The following is a 10,647-nucleotide window of genomic DNA, read 5'->3' as shown; positions in this document are numbered from 1 at the left end:
TCCATTAAATGTACTCCCTCATGTAAATGACAGTGAATTTAACTGGTAAACAGATGTTCCCCACTATCATCTTGGAATTAGAAGGCTGTGGTTTATGCTCTGCTTTAAGCTCTGGGTTTCTTATTTCCCTAAGTATTTTCTAGGGTCATTTATGGATTCTGCTGTCACCCATCTGAGTTTTGGTTCTTTTGTGGCCTTATCTTGAGTTAGGGAGTGAATGCTCCTGACACTGTGGTATAAATCTTATGAGTCTCTACAAAAATTCACATATAATACATTAAAAAAGATGTAGAACAGGGGCACTTAGGGATGCCTGGGTGGCTCAGTGGTTGGGCGGCTGCCTTTGGCTCAGGTTGTGATCCTGGGGTCCTGTGATTGAGTCCCACATCAGGCTCCTCCCGGGGAGCCTGCTACTCCCTCTGCCTGTGTCTCTGCCTCTCTCCCTGTGGCTCTCATGAATAAATCAATAAAATCTTTTTTTTTTATTTTTAAAAAATTTTTATTTATTTATGATAGGCACACAGTGAGAGAGAGAGAGAGGCAGAGACACAGGCAGAGGGAGAAGCAGGCTCCATGCACCAGGAGCCCAACGTGGGATTCGATCCCGGGTCTCCAGGATCGCGCCCTGGGCCAAAGGCAGGTGCTAAACCACTGCGCCACCCAGGGATCCCTAAATCAATAAAATCTTAAAACAAAAAAACAAAAAAAAACCCCAAAATACAGAAGCACTTGGATGGCTCAGTCAGTTAGGTGTCCAACTCTTGTTTTGGGCTCACTTCATGATCTCAGGGTCATGGGATGTAGCCCTGCATCAGGCTCCAAGCTCACTAGGGAGTCTGCTTGGGATTCTCTCTCCCTCTGTCTCTCCCCCAACTACCCTCCACCCAGAACTCCAGCACACTCTTTCTCTCAAATAACAAATAAATCTTTAAGAAAAATAGATATAGAACATAGCTCTAAAACATGTTATATTTAAGGTAATTTGGCCTTAATGCAGTTTGACTTTATTATTTTTTTAAAGAATTTTATTTATTTATTCATGAGAGACACATACACACACACACAGAGGCAGAGACACAGTAGGACACAGGCAGAGGGAGAAGCAGGCTCCATGCAGAGAGCCCGACGTGGGACTGGATCCCAGGTCTCCAGGATCATATCCTGGGCTTCAGGCGGTGCTAAACCACTGTGCCACCGGGGCTGCCCTGCAGTTTGACTTTAATTTAAGGTATGGTTTTAATGAGCTGCTTTATATATCTTTGTTTAAAATATAAGAAACCGGGATCCCTGGGTGGCGCAGCGCTTTGGCGCCTGCCTTTGGCCCAGGGCGCGATCCTGGAGACCTGGGATCGAGTCCCACGTCGGGCTCCCTGCATGGAGCCTGCTTCTCCCTCTGCCTGTGTCTCTGCCTCTCTGTCTCTCTCTGTGTGACTATCATGAATAAATAAATAAAATCTTTAAAAAAAAATAAAATATAAGAAACCTCTCAGGTCAGCCTGTTTCCCAGAAGGTGAGATTTAAGTGCCAGATGGATAGTTGGCCAACTAAAAGGCAAAAAGTTTTGATTTTAAGTCCTTTGTAGCAATGTGAAATCTTTTTTTGCTAGGTAGCCTACTCTCGACTAGAATTTAAAAAAATTTACATTAAGGTTATACATTTCATTTGTTTTGTCTTTTTTAAAAAAGATTTTCTTTATCTATTCATGAAAAACAGAGAGAAAGGCAGAGACACAGGCAGAGGGAGAAGTAGGCTCCATGCAGGGAGCCCGATGTGGGACTTCATCCCAGGACCACGGGATCATGCCCTGAGCCAAAGGCAGATGCTCAACTGCTGAGCCACCCAGGCGTCCCAAGGTTATACATTTCATTAGTCATTTATCATCTACTATCGATTATATTTTCTGATGAAGACATCTCATTTGGTATGCTACCCTGAAAGTAACTGTTAAAAGCTTGAGTAGATTTTCAGATGCTGGCCCTTAAGGAGAGATATTTACCTTGTGCTATTTCCATTATCATTGCTTGGTTATTGGACCACAGATGGCTGGATGGGCTTAGCATTAGGCCTCTGCTCTCAGAACAATGAACTTGCTGATACCTTATCAAGAGAACTGAGACCCCTTCCCCAAACATCTGCCATATAAAGTACAAGGATAAAATTGAGAATGGCTATCTGCCTTGCAATAGTAGGCTCAATAATGATTTGTGCATAGGTAGATATCTGAGATCTTTCATTTTTCCTTATTTATTTATTTATTTATTTATTTAATAAACATCAGTAAAATATAACACCCTAAAGAAAATTTACTTATCCGTTCTTCTGTTTAACATTGGGTTATATCCAGGTTTTGGCTATTTTGATTAATGTCACTATGAATATTCTTGTATATGTTTTTTGGTGCATATATGTGTCCCTTTCTAGTGATATAACTAGGATTGGAATTGTTGAGTGATTTTAGGAATACCATGTATTCTTGATTTTATTTCTTGATACAGATTACATAATAATCTTCCAATGGCATCTCACCTAAGTTGGAATAAAAATTAATGGCTTTATAGTTACTTACAAAGCCCTAAACAATTTGGTCCTAAAACTACTCTCTTTCTTGCTATAGTTACTGCCATGCTTTTTGTTATAGTTTTGTTATAGTTACCTAGCATAGTAGGCTTGTCTCCTCCTGAGGTCCTTTGTCTTCGCCACTTCTCTCTGCCTGTTAGCTCCTCCACCAAATATTTGCAAGGTTCTTCCCTCACCTCCTTCCCTTGACTCAAATGTTGTTTTCTCAGTAAGGCCTTCCCTAACCAGTCAACTAAAGCTGTAACCCTTCCCTGTTGTCCTATAATACTCCCTATTATTCTTATTACTTTGTTTCTTCAAAGCACTGATGGGTGTCTGACATGCTGTATGTTTTTGTTTGTTTCTGGTCTCCTCCCCCTAGAATGTAGACCTCATGAAGGCAGGAACTTATTATATTTTATGTCTGTATGGTCTTTTTGTGTATGTGTGTATGTGGCCTTTTTTCTTAGATTTTATTCCTTTATTCATGAGACACACACACACACACACACACACACACACACACACACACACACAGAGGAGGCAGAGACATAGGCAGAGGGAGAAGCAGGCTCCTTGCAGGGAGCCCAGTGTGGGACTCAATCCCTATACCCCAAGATCACACCCTGGGTTGAAGGCAGACACTCAACCGCTGAGCCACCCAGGCGCTCCTGTGTGGTCTTTTCCATCCACTACTGTATCTACTGCTACAGACATTTGCTAGTCCTACAAGAGTACCTGGCAAATAAATAGATTATCAACAACTGCTTATTGGGGGACTCTACCAGATAAAAAGAGGAGACCACAATAACAAAGGCAGAAACCTGCTGTAAAAGAATCAGAAGACCGGGTTGTTGATTCCTGTTGTGTCTCTAATTGACACTGTGACCTTGGGCAAATCACTGCCAGTTCCCTTGTTTGTCAAATGGTGGCAATAAACTCTACCTCCATCTAGGACTGTTAAGTGGATCAAGTGAGGTAACATGGGTGAAAATGTTTTACAAAGTTTAAAGTCTTTATCAAAGTAAATATTCCCAAATGCTACATAAGAGGCCTCCAGGAAGAATGAGTTAGGAATGATAAAATAAGGAATGTGAGATGGTAGGAGCCACAGCTCTCTTTCCTCTTCTGTCTTATGAAAATTAGCCTGTATTATGGTTCAGCTGCCTCTTACTCATGTACTTAATACATTTTTCTTCTCAGTAGAGACTAGAGATTTAAGACTCCTGGAGGCATTGGAGGGCTCAAACCTCCATTCATGGGCAAGATGGGGCATTCTAAAGGAAATCCAGGTTTGGCTTGAATGATGAGAGCCAGAATAAGTTTGGTGAAAGAAATCAGAACAGGGGTTGCCTCTGGAAGGGGGCTTTGACTGGGAAAGGCAGGGGAGACCTGTATTGGTGTGGTGGTGATGCCAGTGTATATGTTTGTCAAAATTCATTGACCTGTGCACTTGGTATCTGTATATTTCACTGTGTGCAAATTATACCTCTCTTTAAAAATATCAAATAAAAATTAAATCACTGAGTGGTCCAGGCACCTCCCGGCCTGGCATGAGACAGAGAAGCAGAGCCATTTATTGTTAAGGCACAGCTGCTGAGGCACCCTCTGTCTGGTATGGTCCCAGGGGAGAAGAGCCCTTCAGGACTAGGTCTTGTCTTGTCTTTTCTTTTCTTTTCTTTTCTTTTCTTTTCTTTCTTTTCTTTTCTTTTCTTTTCTTTTCTTTTCTTTTCTTTTCTTTCTTTTCGGACTAGGTATTTCTATATATGATTCAGACTCAGAAGTTTTCTTTCCTGGAATAATTGGTCAGGTGGGCCCCCCCAAACAGTCATTTAACAGTTAAGTTCTAGCTGAAGGTCAAAGGCAAGTGATTTTTAGCCATCTCTCACATCAGTAGAAACTGGACAATGTGAGGCATAAACACTAAAGGTGTGAAGCCGGAAACAAGAGGCCCAAGTGTTCGGCTCAGCTGCTCTAGTATCCAGCTGGAGTTCATTTTGACATGGGCAAGTCACTCATTTTCTGGACCTCACAATTTCTTTCTTCCCTAGGTGAAGGAACTGTATAGAAAATCTCTGGGGCATCTATCAGATCTAACATTCTGAGACTCTTATTTATTTTTCCTGCAGAGCTTTCCCTGGAGTGGTCCAGAAATTCCCACACAGAATTCAACGTCTTTTTCTATAGACCTGTTCATCTTCCTACATCACTTTTCGCAGTTTCTCAGCACACCATCATGCACGCATGCATTCATTCAGCACACACTAAGTTGAGCACATGGTAGGTTCCAGTGACTGCTCCAGGTGTTTGTGATGCAGCAGTGAGCACTCTGTCCTGAAGGACCTCATATATTCTAGTGTGGGGAGATAGATGGTAATGGAACTACATAATATGGTGTGAGAGCCATAGAGAAAGATGTAGCAGGGAAGGGCGATAGGGAATGCTGGTAAGATGATATAATTTTAATAGGGTGGCCACAAAAGGCCTCACTGAGGACACTCAAAGGTAGGTATCTGGAAATTGTCCCTAAATCACACCATTTGTCACCACCCTCCCCATGCCCAACCATCTGGTGAGCTTCCCAATTTCACCATGTAATATCTCTCAAACTTTTTTTCTTCCTCTAACTACCAACACCCAGGTTCAAGCACTCATCACCTCTTCTCTGGATTACTATAGCACTCTCCTAACTATCCCTTGCCTCCTGTCTTGTCTCCCCAAATCAATTTCTTCAAGGCCATGCCAGAGAGATTTATTTACCTGAAAGGCACATCTGATCCTGTCATTTTGCTCAAGACCCAACCATGGCTCCTTGCTCTCAACAGGTAAAGCCCTGATGCTCTAACGAGTCATTTAAGCCCCTTGTGGTCTGGCCCCTGGTTCCTTCTCCAGCCCTATCTCTCACCCTTCATGTCTCTGTCCCAGAGTAGAATTTATCCCTCCATACACAGCACTACACCCGAATGCTGGTATCTCCCTTTATCTGCCAGTGAAAGTCCTACTTTTATTTTAAAATTCATTTTAGTAATCTCTTCCTCCTGATGATTTCCAAATTCTGTATCCTCCCCAGATAGGTGGGGTGCCCCACATCTGTGGTCCCATGATACTATGTACACATCTTTATAAAATCACTTTGTCACATTGTTCTGATATGGCCTAGATGGCTCAGTTCCCCCTACTAGACTATGAACTTTCTGAGCATAAGATCATGTCTTACTCATTTTCATAATCTTGACTACAACCAGTCAATCAGTGACTTCATTTGTGTTCTGATCCTCCCATTCCCTGTAAGCCAACCATGATGATTTACAACTTGTGATTAAAAGACAGATATGGGAAATAGTCCCATTTCAAGGCTGAGTTCAACTCAAGTTAATTATCAGAGTCACAGATTTTTAGACTTGGGAAGGGCAATTCCTGGTGAATTCCATTCCAGGTGAATTCAAATACCCACCTGACACGTGAAGGACCTTTTACAACATTTCTATAAGTTGTGAGGTTATAGAATCCTTCAAGTATAGTGTAATGGTGATAGGAGTGTGGGGAACCCCTTAGCTGACTGGAGGCTTCCTCTTTTGTCCTCTCCTGTGGTTCAGGATGCTGTGCGTGGTAATACTGAAGCAGGAAGTTATTTGTATTAGAACACATATGTATTTACATACACATACACACACAGTGTACATTTAAATCTGTGAATGGCTTAAGATGATGAACGGTAGGCTATTACCTAAAATGTTAAACATAAGTTAGGGACTGAGCTAGTACCCAGAGAGAAAATTATTTGTAATTTGAAGTTAAAACCATCTGTCAAAGCAAGGGGCTCAGAGTAAAAAGCGAATGGATAGGTAGACTCCATAGATGGATGGCAAGGGACAAGAACCCAGCCAGGCAAGGGACTGCCAGCTGGCACTGGCAGTCTGGGCACCGTCTAGCTCTACAACCAGAAGAGGGGACTATAAGCCTTGAGTTAGCCATACTCTGCTACAGAAGCTTGGAGTAACACTTACAGAGTTTTGTGAGGAACACTGTACTTGTGCATATCCCAACCGGACTCAATGCACTCAGCTGCTTCAGCTTGCATTTTACCTATGAGTCAAGAGCTTCTCTGTCTCTGTCTTCTTTTTTGCTTGCTGGCCTTAATAAGAGAATAGAGGTATGTCTGTGGGTATGAGGAATAACAAACTCTTAAAGAATCAGAATTTTTTGAAATCTGTCTTTGTCCCTTGCTATTAAACTCTAAGTAGTTTGGGATAAACACTGTCTATTACAAAGGAAAGTATTGAAGTTAAAAAGCAGAAAACTTACTTGGTCCAGAGGTCATTCAGTCCATCTCAGCACAGCCCTTTTAGTAATTTTCCCCTTGGTTGAGTTGAAATCCATCTTTCTATGGCTTTCACCCATTAATCCTAGTCTTAACCCAGGGCCACAGAGAACAAATTCAGATGACCTGCCACATTACGGTCCTTGAGTCTTTCCAGACAGCTTGCTTGTGTGATCAGAAGTCATTGAACTCATGGGGGTTGCCTAGGTGGTGCAGTCTGTGTGTCTGACTCTTGGTTTTGGCTCAAGTCGTGATCTCAGGATCATGAGATTGAGCCGCATGTTGGGCTCCACACTCAGTGTGGAGTCTACTTGAGATTCTCTCTCCCTCTCCTTCTGCCTTTCCCACTCATGCTCTCTCTCTCTCTCAAATAAATAAATATTAAAAAAAGAAGTCACTGAATTTATAGATACTATATGCTTACCCTACACTGGCCCATGGTAGTGCCTCACAAATGGCAGCTGTTATTATTAGTTGTATTATTGGACTCCCTTTGAGCCATTCTTTTCTTCATAAGTCAAGCCCTTGTAGGTTCACTGATGTCACAGAATTAACCAAAAGAGAGGTTCCCCCTTAATTACATCAATAACTGTATGTGTGGATGTTAGACACCAGGGTGCTGGGCAACTGGAGATGTCCTTCCTTTACCCTCCACTATCAATTTTTTTGTTGTTGCTTTTAAGATTTTATTTATTTATTTGAGAGACAGTGAATGAGCAAGAGCTGGGGGAGGAGTAGAGGGTGAGGGAGAGGCAGACTCCCTCTGAGCAGAGAGCCCGATATGAGGCTTGATCTCGGGACTCTAATCATGACCTGAGCCAACCCCAGATGCTTAACCGACTGAGCTACCCAGGTGCCCTGGTACCAAATCATTCTTAAAGACTTGGTTCAAGGTATTTCCTCTTGGAATCTCTTTTCCCTCCTTCAAGGAGAACTGATCACCCCATTTCTTCACTTGACTTGAGACTGAATACTATCTGTACTTCTTTTAGACCTCTCCTCACCTCTACTTCCCCAATATCTAGAATGCCGAACTCCTCTTGGTATCTGTACTACCAAGCAGGATACATAGTGTGTCATAGGTATTTATTAATGGGATGATAACATTTTTGAGTATCAGCTTATACAATATTTATTTATGCTGTCTTATCTTTTTTAAAGATCTTATTTATTTATTCAGGAGAGACAGAGAGAGAGGGAGAGGCAGAGACACAGGCAGAGGGAGAAGCAGGATCCATGCAAGGAGCCTAATGTGGGACTTGATCCTGGGACTCAGGGATCACGCCCTGGGCCGAAGGCAAGTGCTAAACTGCTGAACCACCCAGGGATCCCCACTGTCTTATCTTTAATTAAATACCAAGACTCTTCCATTCATGTCACCTAGAAATTATTTCACCCACTGCTGTGTTTGGCCACCAGTCTCTTGTCTCTCTCTTTTCAGCAATGGTGAGGTGGATAGCTTTTCCTTGGGGAGGAGAAATCCATGTTTTGTTGCCTTTGCCAATAACAAAAATATTGGAGAGGTGGGTGGTAAAGCTGTTTACCACACTGACATCTTTCACATGAACCACATCAAAAGACCCAGGGTGTCTCTCCTTATTGGTGGTCACACCAATTCTTCCCAGGTTAGCACCTGCAGTCACATATGCAGGTTACTAGTGTCAAACTTGATGAAGTTAATAATCTTGCCAGTCTCCAAATCAATCTGAATGGTGTTGTTCACCTTGATGAGGGACACAGGGTAGTGGATGGTGTGAGAATCATGGGTCACCAGATGAGGGATTCCTTTTGTTCTCACAAAGATCTTTCTCAAATTGCACAACCTGTACTTGGCCGTCTTTGGTGTCATAGATTAGACAGAAATTCTCTACAGTCTTGTCAGTGCTGACAACTCTGTAAACCAGTAGGGTAGGTTATATCAGTTTGGACCTTGCCATCAATCTTAATGAACCGCTGTCTGCAGATCTCCATTTCATCTTCTGTTAGGGCAGACTTAAATCTGTTCCTTAGGAAAATGATGAGAGGGAGACATTCTCTCAGCTTGTGAGGACTGGCAGATGGGCAAGGAGCAAACACAGTGGTCAGTTTATCCAGCGCCCAGTGCTATGCAGCTACTACTCACTACAGATGCTTCCTGGGACCAAAGCCAAAGCTTCCTGGGATTTCTGGGTGGTTCAGTGGTTTAGCACCCACCTTCGGCCCAGGGCATGATCCTGGAGACCCGGGATCGAGTCCCACATCGGGCTCCCTGCATGGAGCCTGCCTTTCCCCCTGCCTGTGTCTCTGCCTCTCTCTCTCTCTCTCTCTGTGTCTCTCATGAATAAATAAATAAAATCTTTTTTAAAAAGCCATGACTGTACTAACCATGAAAAGAAGACTGCTGGCTGGGGGGGCTGGCTGGCTCAGTTGAGGGAGTGTGTGACTCTTGATCTCAGGATTGTGAGTTTGAGCCCCATATCAGATGTAAGAGATTACTTAAAAATAAAATCTTAAAAAAGAAAAGAAGACAGCCTTCTTCCAATGTGCTGATAAAATAGCTAGGTTATACAACTTTAAAAAATCTTTTATTTATTTCAAAGAGAGAGAGAGAGAGCACAAACCTGAGCGAGGGCAGGGACAGAAGGAGAAGCAGACTCCCCACAGAGCAGAGAGTCTGACACAGGGCTCCATCCCAGGACCCTAGGACCATGACTTGAGCGGAAGGCAGATGCCTAACTGAATGAACCACCCAGGCGCCCTGATTATACAATTTTTATAGATGGATGGATGTTTAAATTTTTTTCTATGCTTCATCCTTCATCCCAGTGGTTCTCAACCTTGACTTTGGATTGGAAAGTATTGCAAGTTTTATTTATTTTTTATTTTTAAAAAATATTTAATTTATTTATTCATGAGAGACACAGAGAGGGAGGCAGAGATGTAGGCAGAGGGAGAAGCAGGCTCCATGCAGGGAGCCTGATGTGGGGCTTGACCCCAGGACTCCAGGATCATGACCTGAGCCGAAGGCAGACGCTCAACCACTGAGCCAACCAGGCACCCCCACATCTCTACTTTTAAGGAGCAGGGCTCAGATGGGTGATTCCTCAGTTTCCAGTGACACTGCTTGCGTCACTCAGAGGTAATCAGCTGGAGGTCAGGCTGCTCTGGAGAGCCTAAGACAGCTTCCCTCACGTGTTTGGCTCCTGCAGGATGGTTGGAAGGTCAGCATCATCTTGGTCTGTCAACCAGGGCACTTACAGGTGACCTCTCCAGTGATGGTCTCGAGGTATTAGGACTAGGAGAACCTTCTTTTTCTTCTCCTCCTTTTTCTTCTTCTTTTCTTTTTTAATATATGGTCTAGTTTGCCATTTTTCTCTTGTGGTAAAATATACATAACACACAATTTATCACTTCAGTCATTTTAAAGTTGCAGTTCAGTGGCATGAAGTCAGTTCTCAATGTCGATGATGATCTATCTACTTCCAAAAGGTTTTCATTGCCCCAAGCAGAAACCCTGTACCCATTAAGTAATAACTTCCCATTTCCCTCCTTCTCAGCCTGTGGTAACCTCTAATCTACTTCCTGTCTCTATGAATCTGACTATTCTAGATATAGCATATTCGTGTCTGGCTTAGTTCATTTAGCAAAATGTCCTCAAGGTTCCTCTATGTTTTAACATGTATCAGAATCTCATTCCTTTTTAGGGCTGATTACTATTCCATAGGATACACACCACATTTTGCTTATGTGTTCATCTGTTGACAAACACGTGGGTTGTTTCTACCTCTTGG

The 10,647-nt window shown here is 42.7% G+C and overlaps 1 pseudogene; it reads right to left on the bottom strand.

Annotated features, from left to right (window-relative positions):
- Positions 1 to 8,269: 8,269 nt before the first annotated feature.
- Positions 8,270 to 10,088, bottom strand: LOC112668262 (40S ribosomal protein S4-like; annotated as a pseudogene).
- Between the last annotated feature and the right edge of the window lie 559 nt (positions 10,089 to 10,647).

The sequence above is a fragment of the Canis lupus genome, chromosome 36 (genome assembly GCF_003254725.2).
Source record: "Canis lupus dingo isolate Sandy chromosome 36, ASM325472v2, whole genome shotgun sequence".
NCBI classification, from domain to species: domain Eukaryota; kingdom Metazoa; phylum Chordata; class Mammalia; order Carnivora; family Canidae; genus Canis; species Canis lupus.
This window is presented reverse-complemented; position numbering and strand designations above follow the sequence as displayed.